This window comes from Neopsephotus bourkii, unplaced genomic scaffold (genome assembly GCF_033783945.1).
Source record: "Neopsephotus bourkii isolate Nb327-2 ecotype Australia unplaced genomic scaffold, CSIRO-AGI_Nbou_v1 NB_1765, whole genome shotgun sequence".
NCBI lineage: Eukaryota > Metazoa > Chordata > Aves > Psittaciformes > Psittacidae > Neopsephotus > Neopsephotus bourkii.
Window position 1 is genome coordinate 12,585,609 of NW_026902239.1, and position 12,025 is coordinate 12,597,633.

The 12,025-nt window shown below is 37.3% G+C and overlaps 1 protein-coding gene across 5 annotated transcripts in view; it reads left to right on the forward strand.

The window, feature by feature from the left end:
- The window catches only part of CEP85L (centrosomal protein 85 like), a 129,080-nt gene that overhangs the window by 54,798 nt on the left and 62,257 nt on the right, over positions 1-12,025 (forward strand). The window contains exon 3 of one of the 5 annotated variants that reach the window (XM_061378095.1): positions 6,647-6,698. The exons of the other annotated variants lie outside the window; for them this stretch is intronic. The gene's annotated coding sequence lies outside the window, so the exon portion shown is untranslated. The remainder of the gene's footprint in view (positions 1-6,646; positions 6,699-12,025) is intronic. 5 annotated transcript variants of the gene reach the window in all.

Here is a 12,025-nt window from a genome sequence, read left to right on the forward strand (position 1 = left end):
TGTAATTGGCTGAAAAGTTGCTTACAAAAACAAATACAACTGATATAATGATTAGCTTTTTAGTGAATACTCAAGCTTTTTCTGCAGAAAAACACTTTGTGGCATTCCTGGTAGGAAGTGTTACTTGCACAGATTGAAAGAGTACCTTCTGTTTATGTGTGTTTGTTGTTTTAAAACTGACTATTAACTAGCAAGATCATGGAAAAAATTTAAAAGGCAGTTTAGGTATATAAGTAAGAATAAAATTATGTGTCATCTGAGAGGGGGAAAAAGGTGATTAGCAAGAAAAAATGTGATGTGTTTTATTCTTTCTAATGCAAAGACAACATAAAGTTAACATAAAGATGATATCTTAGTCTTCGGCTTGGTAAGGAGAATTGTAGGTTGGGTTTGAATTGTTCTTTTTTTTCTTTAACTTAATGCAGAATTGGTGTAGTTCTAAGAGAAACTGATTTGGTTTTGGAAACTGGAATGAGTGTTGTGGTGATGGAGGACTAGACCAAAGACTCTGCTAGTGATTGGATTCTGTCAGATTATTAGGAACTCGAGGGTTCTTATAAAAGATACAGGAGTAAATAGCCTCATCTTAGGTCAATTTATATTCATGTTTAGTGTATGTCTGGTATTCCTGTGGTGTTAAGGAATTGTATCCTCTTCTGTGCACTGTTCCCCGTGCTGTTCCTCGTCCATATACTTAATCCTTGGTGTAGAAAAAAATGGTAAAATATACTTGGCAGGTGTTAAAAACTAGTTACATTTATGGATGACATAAACATAAATCAGCATTTGCTGATTATCTCTACATTCCAATACATTTTTTGTTCCTTGAAATGACTGGGTGGATCTTTTTATTTTTTTTCCCCTACCTGTCATGGCACCAAACAAAATTTGGAAGGGTGTTGTGTTGCTAACAAATTGGATGAATTTTCTTTCCCCAGGAATTGCATTCCTTCCCATTTTGAGATCACAACATATCCTCCTTGACAGTATGTTTCTGAAAAAGGGATTGAAGTGGAAAAACCCAATTTTGCTCTCATCTTACCAGATAATAATGTACCTGTGACATGACTATGATCCCTTCAATGTATGGCACACCTGGCACTGACTGCATGTGGGTTTAGGCTGGCTCCTTGTAACTCACTTGATGGTTGATAATTTAAATGCCAGAGTCTTCTTCATCTGAAAATAAGCACATAATTTAGACTCTTCTTAAAATGCAAAATTAAGAAGGATTTTAATTTCCTTGAGAGAATTTGCACTGGATATTTTAATGCTGTAGAATCATAAATGTTTCTTGGAAAAGACTGCTGGAGGTCAAAGATCCTAGCCCTCAGAATCAGAGCAGGACCATCACCAGCACAGATGAAGTCAGCCATGACTTTGGCTTGCTGATCCTTGAAAAAACGTTGACGGGTTCCTCAGCCCTTTTGGGCAACCTCTGTCAATGCTATTTGCAAGTCTGTATATATATAGATAGATAGATATAAACTTTGTTTCATAATATAAGTATACATATGTATGTATAATTATGATGTATCTTTGAAGAACAATTCTGTTGTTCTTCAGCATACTGGATGATTTTAATTCTTGATGTTCATCTTTGAATCAGAAGACTCAATGTCCTGTGCATGTTTCTTAAATTGTATGAACTATGGTAAATTCTTAGTGGTGCATCCTTTTCCAGCAAGGGTTAGCCTGTCACTGTCAAAGGCTAAAAATATCTTGCATTTTCAAAAAGAAAACAATCTTTCTTAGGCTGATATAAGCAGTGGCATTTTCTAAAAAGTGGCAGGATGTGTTCGGTTTTACCATTTACAAGTTTTATTATAGGAGCAGCTAGGGATTCTGGACAGGATTGCAGTTTATTGTTCTGTCTTTTGTGTAGAAATTCTAAAGAAATAGACTTTTAACTGAGTGGGAGATGTTTTTGGGAGTAAGCTTTTCCTTTGAGAAGTGGTATGGTTAGAAGTACTCTTTACTTACTGCATCAGCTGTCTGTATGCACTCTGCTGTTGACAGTGATGGCAAGATCTTAATTCTAATTAGCTCCGCTTAAAAAATTAGCTAAAAATACATAGAGAGTGCATAGAAAGGGGCACCCAGAATCAATAGTTGTGGCTCTCCTCACAAGTTAGAGAAATTTTACTAGGTAAAAGAAGACTAAAAAAATATTTTGAACACTTGTTAAGAATTCAAATGAGATGTGCTGAGATTTTTTTCCCCTTTTTTCCCTTTTTTCCTTTTGGCAGTAATAAACTGAGAACTGACAAGTTCATGGTGCAGGCATTTAGTAAAGGAAGCATGCAGGTAGAAGATTGTCTAGTATAATATTTATTTATATTTGTGTTTTAATGGGATAATTTTAAAGTCATTTAATAGGATAATTTTAAAATTGGACTTTATTTATTACTGTGTCAAATGTGTGTAATGCGCACTAGTGGTTTGTGTAGATACCTAAATTTCATGATCTAGAATTAACTTGAATAGGTACTAAGCTGTGAATTAGGATGTTTAAATGCTGTATGACTTTTATGTATACGCAGCTGCTGTTGGTATAGAGTGTAGCTATTTTCCATCTGGGAGGATAACTAATAATAAAACAAAAAACATTACAGTCTTCAAAGATCTGTCCCCAAATGTGTTATTTTCATGCTTATGTGAATCTGATGTCATAGATCCGTAAAGGATCATTAGGGATTGGAACTGGATGGAAAGCCAAGCTGTTTGCAGGTTTGATGGATGAGGCCTTGGAAATCATTGTTTTTCTGCAAGTTTGTGAGTTGCGCTGGAAAAGTTTGTTCTGTTGGGTAATACTGCTTGTGGAAGAAAACTCTTGCCTTATCTAAGTTAGGAGGAAAAAAATATTTGTGATAAAAAATTCCCTTGTGAAGAAAACTTTCTCCATAGGTTGCTTTGGTATCTGTTGTCTAATATAGCTTCTAAAAAATCCTAAGTGAAGTGATTCGTGGCTTGTGTATAACTGGAGGCATGCTGACCCGGTGAAATGTGATCTGAACTTGATCATATGTTACTTTCTCCTTACAGCAGCCATCACGGTCACCAGCTTCACTGTTCCTTGGTTACTACCTAGGTCTTGTTACTACCCCACCTTCTCTTTCCAAATGAGGTCGAGAGAGAAGAGAGGGAAAACTAAACCCACTTGAAGTAGTCCACAGGATAGGTATGCTTCCTGCATTCAGACCTTTCCATGAAACTTCTCTTGCCTCCACTGGGTGTTCAAATGATCTTAACGCTTTGTTGAGGGGGGCTGTGGTAGAAGGCTTAAGTACAGGATATTCAACTGGGTTATATTTACATACACAACTGTTTCAGTTTGTTACTTTTCTATTCTTTCAGTGTCAGTTCCTTAAAAAAGTAATGAATGGTTAGTTCTGGCCAGAGTTCCTATTTTATGGTCTTTGTCATAACTTATGATGTTACTAATGGCTCAATTCTTGTAAAACTTGGATTTTGAAAATCATCTTTTGACTTAAAAAGAATAATACATGATATAAATTAGAGAAAAACCAACATTGATCTATACTGGTGGGATTGCTGCTTTTAGAAAATGAGATGATGCAGTAATACTTCCATACTTTTCTTGCTGATTTTTTTATTTTTCATGTTTTCCTTTATAAAATGAGGTCTGGGAGAGTTGCACTGCTTTTCTGTATGTGAAGACTTAATATTAGGAAGTAATGTAATCAAACTCCTTGCAGGTTACAAAGATGTGATATATATATAGAGACATAATGAGTGAACAGGAAAAAAATGCAGGTTTTGTGTTTACCCATGAGTTTAATTTTTTAGTGGAAACTAAAATTTATTTAATCTGTAATGGAAATGGGGTTGGAATATTTTGGAAAAGGATGAGGAATGTGAAAAAAATCAGAAACTCTTAAATAAATAATTCTGAAATTTTGCAGTAAAAGAGGAATTTGAGAGTAGGCATGAGTGTATATGAATGTTTACTTTAGTTGTGGCAGGTAGCATAATCTAGTAGAATTAATATAAGGTGACATACTGCCAAAAGTTCATGTCTCTGTGGCTCTGGGAGTACTGTCCTCTCATAGGAGTAACTTCCTTAATTGTTGTATAAATTTACAGTAAAAATTGAAGAACATTAATCAGAGTTGCTTACATGAGTGGGTATTATTCCAGCTGTTGGGAATAGGTGTGGAACTTGATGGAGAGTGTGATGCACTTGGTGGTGTTCTGTATTTCAGAGGTCATGTATCAGTCTTGGAGAAGTGTGGATTTTTTTCCCCCTCTGAAACTTGATGATCTGTGAGTCTGGTTAATTAATATTTTATGTGTACTTCTATAGATACTTTATCTGTGCTTATTTAGACTTACATAAGTTCAATTAATGCATTGTATATAAGAGTTTGTATGTGTGTAGATACATACACCACAGGTTACCATGCTTGGTTTTCTAATGTAATTAATCTTTTTGGCCTATAATAAGTGAGAATAAAAATTGTAATCTAAAGAAAAATAAAAAATGTACAGAAAGCATAAAAAGCATTTGGGGTTTCTGTTAAGAAGCTGTTCTTGCACTCAGTCTTTATAATTACATTATTGATATATTTCTGTTTTCACTTTAATATTGTAATTGTCTAATCTGCATGCAAATGCTGCAACAAGATGCAAAAGGAAATTTAGCTGTGGTTGATTATAAAAAGTATTTTGTGGATGTGAAGCATAGTAGCTCTGATTTATCAAAAATTATTTGTGTCAACCTCTTCTGAATGCTGAAGTGCATCAGTAGCCTTCTACTACTTGAGTGGTGATGTGGTTATCTGTATGTAGCTGCTGAAATTGTTACCCTTCATAGGGTTTCATGTTTCATGCTGGTAGCTCGGCTGTGGGCTGAATGCCTTTACAATTTGCTATGTTAGGGATTTATTGGTACTATTAGGTAACACTGAAGAACACACTAGATATTGCGTTGCGCAAAATGGCACTCTCTTGTTTCTCAGGGGTGAGAGATGACTTCAATTATTAACATCCTTAGATAAACGTAACTTCTTTTTTTAATTTAAATACTTGCTGTAAGTAAAACAGTTCAGGCTCTCTGAGCCTAGTGGTTATGAAGCTGACTTTTATTTCAGAGCAGGTCTGGCTGTTTTCTCCTGTAACAGCTTTTATTATATACTTTGTTCCCTGCTTGTTTTGATCAAAAAGATCTGAAATGGAGTTGAGCTTTTAAAGAGTTCTGTTTTAATTTCTGGAGCATGCTGTGCTAGCAATACCACAACTGAGGCGTTTCTTAACAGTTTAGAGCGTGGAGAAGAACAGTTTCATATTGTTTTGCCTGGGTCAGAGCACTGCTAATGTGCTTGGATACCATAGCAGTGAGTACTGTAACTATTCAAATAAGATGAGCCAACAACTGGAAATTAATGTATAAGCACTGAATTCTTTCCACTATCAAAGGCAGCAATTGAAACATTCTCTGCTCTCTCACCTCAGGCTCTGTACCCATAACTGTGCACATGAGAAAACAAAATGGACATATAGACTCTCAGTCTTCTACTTTTCATGGAGTGAAGAGAGAAGGCATTACTAAACTCTTTGAAAAAATGTAATTCTGATTGTGTTGAAGCTTGTTAGCTGTTTGTAAACCTCTGTTTGAAACCCTCTTCTGTTTTACTATAAGAGTTAGTGCTCAGAAGACTGGGTAGCATTACAGGTACTAGCACTTGAAACAAGACTGCAGTTCTTATGTCATATGATTTGCTTTGCTTAAACATGAAGGATTTGCTTTGTTTAAACATGAAGGCTGTGCTAGTACTGCTGGGCATTGACTGGGTACTCAGGGAAGCATGTTGGCATGGCACCAGCATCCCATCTAGGTGCTAAGGAATTGACACTTTTTGGAACTTTGATGCCAAACAGATTCCTAGAATTATGGTGATCAACCCCCAAAACTTTACCAAGGAAGGATTTTGTATGTGTGGTGTTGTCTTTTTGTTTTGAATGCTTTAGCATGCTTTAATTTCTGTAGTCATTCAAGGTATCTCAAACGTGCAAGTTGGAGTTTGGTTACAGTTCTGTTCTCTGCAGTGGATCAAATCTTTTAAGCTGAGGCTGTTTATATCACACAGCAAGTGTTGTGTTTCATGACAGGGAGGATGGATTTGGTGGACCAAAATATATAAATATTATATATTTATATTATATATATATATATTATTATATATATAACTACATATATATAAAAGCTGGCAGAGGAGCTTTTGGTCTCTGAGGATGAGAAACATTCTTTTATTAAAGCATTTGTCATAATTAATGACTTAACATTTTCTTACTCCTATGGTGTAGTTGGATTTGTCACTTTCATGTCATTAGTGTACCAATTATAACATTTTCTAAATTATAGTAATGTCAGGGCACTGTTCTGTTTTGCAGAGGCAGTGGGGGAAGAAACAATAACATTTAGAAATAAATTGCCAGTGAAATACTGGAGACATAATAAACTGTTCCTAGTGGTTTGGGGTTTTTTTTAGAAATTATTTCCAAGTCTGAATATTTTCATTAGGAAAAGCTGGGATAAAAGGCTGTGCCAGCTGTTTAGTGTTTCTCTCCTAATTTGGCATCTGTTTGTTTAAATGTGGGTTATAGTTAAAATCTGATCTTTCAGGCAGCCTTTCCAAAGGGGACAAATGTCCCTCAATTTTCAGAATACTTCTAAAGTAAGTAACAAACATATTCAGATAAATAGTATATAATCATTGTTACTTCACAGACAGACTACTAGGAGATAAAGAAGAGCTGTTAAGCATTAAGGTCTGCATATATATTCCAGGAAAACTTCAGAAAAACTTCAGAGTTACATTATTTAAATGGTAACATGCATGAGTTTGGGGATTCCTCCCCCCTGCCCCCCAGCTTTAAGGTAGCTTCTTTGATGGCAGACATCTAAGGAAGTATAGTTCCCTTTGCGGGGGGGTGGAACTGGGGGGAGAGGGGAGCAGCCTTCTTACAGTACAGAAATCCTCCTAAGAGTGATTTAGTTCTAAATATAGCCTCTGAAATAACACTCCTAATTTTACTACTGTATTTATTCACATTTGCTCAAACTATCAACTGTGCTCAAAAAAATAAAAGTGAAATGAAGTCCTTCAGTATGTGTGGGGAAGGTGGAGGTTTTGGAGTGAGGGTTGTTTGTGGGCATTAGGAAAATGTCAATCCCTCTGCATGCTGTAGAGACATGATGTGTTAGAAGTGAGCCAACATTCAGTTATTACCAGTCATGGTATCATGGCTTCTAGGTGTGTCTCAAAAGAATCCTAGAAGCTAGAGTCAAAAGGGTAAAAACCAGATGATGCAGGAAAATTGAGAGTTTTCTACATCTGTTTACTATATTGTCATCAGTTTAGTAGGATGGAATTCAGTAACTTTTTCATACCTTCTTTCTGCTGTTGCTTTCAGAAATGTTTGTTAGTAACAGGATTGTCAAATTCCTTTGGCACTTGTCAAATTTTTGGTTGCTATAGGAAAATTCTGAGAATTCTAGGTGGGTCTTACCCTCCCTTCCCCCCAGTTTTTCTTCTTGAATTGGCAGTTTGACATACATACAATATACCAGGGTAGCCAGTATTGCTCAGTGTAGAGAGTGAGAGGACACAAGGAAGGTCTACTAAGTGACTTTAAGGGTAGTTGGTGAAACATTTTGCCTCCTCTTCATTTGGGAAATAATGATGGTTAATTTTTGAAGTACAGAAAGTGATGACTTTTGTAGGATCTAGAGCTATGCTGAAATCCAGTTTAAGGTTAATCTTCATTACATGAACTGGCTTCCAGATGGTGACCTACATGTGGAGTAGGCTGATTGGTTATTGAAGACCTAAAGTGCTCAAGAAACCTTAACGGAAGGAGAGTGTCTTGTATAGTGAATGAAGGGTAACAAAGCGAAGAACATAAAGGCTAGAAAATAAAGAGCTAGGTCTACTTCTGCAATATTGTACTTTGCTCTTTTATTTCTTGCTTTTTTGTGTGTATCTTTTACTGGGAGGGGTATGTTTGTCTGGTTTTGGTTGTTGTTTTTTTTTTTTTTTTTTTGTTTGGTTGGTTTGTTGTGAGTTTTTTGCTTTTTATTATCTTGCCTTCTCCCAAGTCTTAGTAATTACATAGACAAAGACTTCTAGGTCCTCAGCAGACCTATTCCAGTTGAATATAAGCTACTGTTACAATACTATTGTTACCATTTGGGGATCAGTATCTGAAGGGAGGAGACCTTCCCAGTGAGCTAAATTTTTCTTGAGGCAGCAACTGAATTTTCAGGATTCCTAGGGATGATTCCTGGCCCTTGGAAGGCATTACTGCTTTATGTAGGCATTCCCAAAGTTTATTAAGTAAATCACTTGTGGTACATGAACCACTTCCAAGTGGTACGTAGCAGCAGCAGCAGCGGTAGTGCTGCAGCAAGCTGGCTGTGTTTGGTGACCTGGCCTGACCTTCATCTGCAGCAGAAGGAAGGAAATACACAGACAGTCTTGCTATGAAGCAGTGGGAGAGTCATCAAGGAGTAACCTGCTGCCTCTCTGGATCAGTGGCAGCCTCATTCTTGTGCCTATGTACAGCACCTGCTTCTGCTTGTGAAAGGATTTCTTTTTCCATCTGAGTAAAAGCTCATACACATGCGCTCTTACTGTATGGAAGCCTGTGTGGTACTTGGAAGGGTCACCTTTTAAAGGGCTATCAAATGCTGGAACAGGCTGACCAGGGGAGTGGTTGAATCACCACCCCTGAAGGTATTTAAAACATGTAGATGTGATGCTTCGGGACACGGTTTAGGGATGGATTTGTCAATGTTAGGTTAACTTTGATTCAATTATCTTAAGGGTCTTTTCCAACCTAAATGATTCTACTCTGTCATTATGACTTTGGGCTGAGGCTCCCAAAGTGAGAATGTAGAGGTAAACTAGGAGGATGGTGACTATGTAAGGCTCAACTGGGGGGAAACCCATAGAAGAAATGGTGTTGAAGTATGAGATTGGATGAGAAAATAAAGATGAAGTTGTGTCCTCTTGTCCACACTTGCACATAGTCTGCCATAAAGCTGAAAGCTTGCTGCTCCTGTTAGAGCTGGTCTTGGGCTATGAACCAAGGTAGAGATCTACTGCTTACTGGTGAGCAGAATGCATACCAGATGAATCTAAATATATCATTAAGCTAAAGACCATCTTGGTAAGAGCAGAGATTAAACTTTCACTAATGGATAATGGTCTCAAAACCATAGGCAGGAACTCTAGTCTCCTTGGAAGAGGATCATGGGATTCAACCTCCTAAAGTTAGTTGACATGAAATTGCAGGCTCTGTTTCTGCCTTTACTTACGAATAAAATTTAAGTGTTTGATACACACCTCAGTGAGCAACAGAGTTGTAACTGCATGGAATGATAGTGCTTTGTGGGAGCCCTCAGGTTTTGCTCTGGTCCCTCAAGTTGGAGTGTTCCTTGTGTGTGTGTGTCTCCTCACATGCACTGCACCTTCTTTTTTTTTCATGTTTTAGATGAGGTGGTTCTGCTGCTGAAAGGCATCAGCCTGGCTAGCCTGGGAATGCTGCTGGTGGTGATGGCACCTGGAGTAAGTTAGACAGTTGGGATAATATAAAAAAGTTTCCTTTGGAGCCTGAGAAATTATACTTCTGTCTGTCTCGGTGCAGAATGAAGACACTTAGCATTTCACCCTCTTTGGAGGGCAAGGCTGGATTTCTGTTTGATGGGCCAACTTACTCTCAATTTTTGGGACTTATCCCTAGGCAGGGATGAAAGAAGTAATGCGAGCAAGAGGGAGTTCAAGCTGTTGAAATAGATGGTATCTGTGGCCTGGGTATCTTGCAGATTCAGAAAGGAAGGAGGACAGATAAATTTTAACAGCCATAGTATTTTTTTTTCCCCCCTTAGTTGTTATTTTTAATGAAGGTCCTAGGGGAATATTTGATTTCTGCATGTCTTCACTGTTAAGTGCTTGCTGGAAAATGGAATTGGAAGCTTTAGATGGCCTTCATAAAAAGGCAAATGCAAGTTTAAGATGGAGACTTTCAAAAAAAGAAACAACCAACCACAAAAGAAAAAAAAATTCCCTGTGGCAGTTTAAGTTTTCAGTCGTCCTTTCATTTCAGCAAAATGAAGTTGCCTGATTACATGGCTGCTGTTCTGGAATACTGCTTTATCCTCTTATCTGGGAGGGGAAAATAGGACCTGTTAATCTAAAAATTGGTCTACTTAGTTATATAACTATTTCTTAAAAATAGCTCTAGATGGCTGAACAGAAGGATAGATGCTGCAGGCTACAAAGTTTCTCGTTCCCCCAGTTTTTGCTCTTAAATGAAACAACCATATTTATACATAATTCATATTTTACTACTTTGTGGTGGCCAGTTGTGTGCCATACAGCACGCGTACACTCATACAGCGGCTTATGAACATTCTGTAGCACACGTATCAGATACCGTATATGTATGGCAGTGGTAATAACACCAAAGCTGAGTGATGAAGAGCTGGTAGGTAGGCAGAGAGGTATACAAAGAGAAGGCATTGAAGGTTGGTATCTCTTCGTGTGTGTCTCAGTTACTGCTGTGAAACTTTAACTTTGAAAATGATTGTTTGGAATATCCTTTATTATTTTGTATTTCTAGAAATCACTATTACAGGTGACTGTGGACATGTGATATCCTTGGGATAAGGAGGCAAAATGCTTGAATCAAAAGTTTTGTTGTATTCTGGTAAAAAAAGTTCATTTTTTAAAGGTGTATTTCTATCTTAACGTGCTCAGTTTTCTCATCTAAAGGGATTTTATTTAAGTTAGGTTAGTCTTTGTAGAGTAACTTAGCAGATGGCCATTGCAAGCTTGGACCAATAGCAGTGATAAATAATTTGTTCACAGCAAACGATATGCAGTAAAGATTTGCTCTTGGGCTTATCTGCTGTTTAGTCTCTGATCAGTTAGTGTCTGTGAAAACTTTCCTGCTTCAGTTTTACTTGCCCTGTGAGCTTTTAGTGAATCTGTACTTCCACATTTCTCTAACATGGGTGTCTGTAGTAGTTGAATACAGTAAGGAAAACTTGTTTCCTTACTTTTAAGCTTTGTTTCACTTAAAAGTTTGTAAACTTTTAAGCACTGTTTCACCTGCTGCTTTTGAAAGCTGTCCCTGTTGCACAGGACTGAGACCTGACTTTGTTCTAGAGTGGCAGCATCCCATCTCTATACAGTGCTTCTCTTCTTTACAGACCCTTGTTAAATCATCTTCTGAATGTGGGCTCCATGTAAGTGAGCTAATTTGACCACTAGCTGGCTCAAAAGTAGGAAGTTATTAAATCTGTTTGAAGGTGTTTCTCTTCTGTAGTTGTGGATTCCCCATCTGAGTATTCTTAGCCTAAGTATTGCTGGGCAAATTGTTGCTACACAGAAGTACTAGTAGGCATTACTGTTTTGTATTAAAACTTAAAATATCAGTTATGTTAAGATCCCTTAAGCAGGATGGCTGTACTCTAGTGTGTATGTGACGTGTTGGGGACTTCTTTTTTTTTTTTTTCCTCTTCCTTTCCTCAAATTTTGATGCAGTAAACTTGAAGTAGTACGAACAGGGCTTTTAAAAAGGATGGTGAAGATTTCTAGACAGTCAAAAAAAAAAGGTAAATAAAAGAAGCCAAGCAAACCCAAGCAGTTCTGTGGCTGCTACTGCATTCTGGAGAGGCATGCATTTGCTTCCAGAAGTTAATGAGTCAGTGTCTTAAGGGCTTTTTTGCTAGGGCTGGCTTCTTGCCTGTCCATTCTGAGATTTCTTGGCTCATCTGATAATCTCTGCTGCATTAAGGCTATTTCAATTTGGAAGTAGGTAGAGGGGAACACATGTGTAGCATAAATACTGCTGTCATGCCATGTCATCATGGTCTCTATTTTTCCAGTAACTTTGAGGAGAGTTAGACCCTTCTGTTGTTGAAAGTAGCTGTTTTGGAGAAGGTTTCTGGGAATTGATGACGTTTGTGTGGTAGAGTGAAGACTCATGGCCTGTT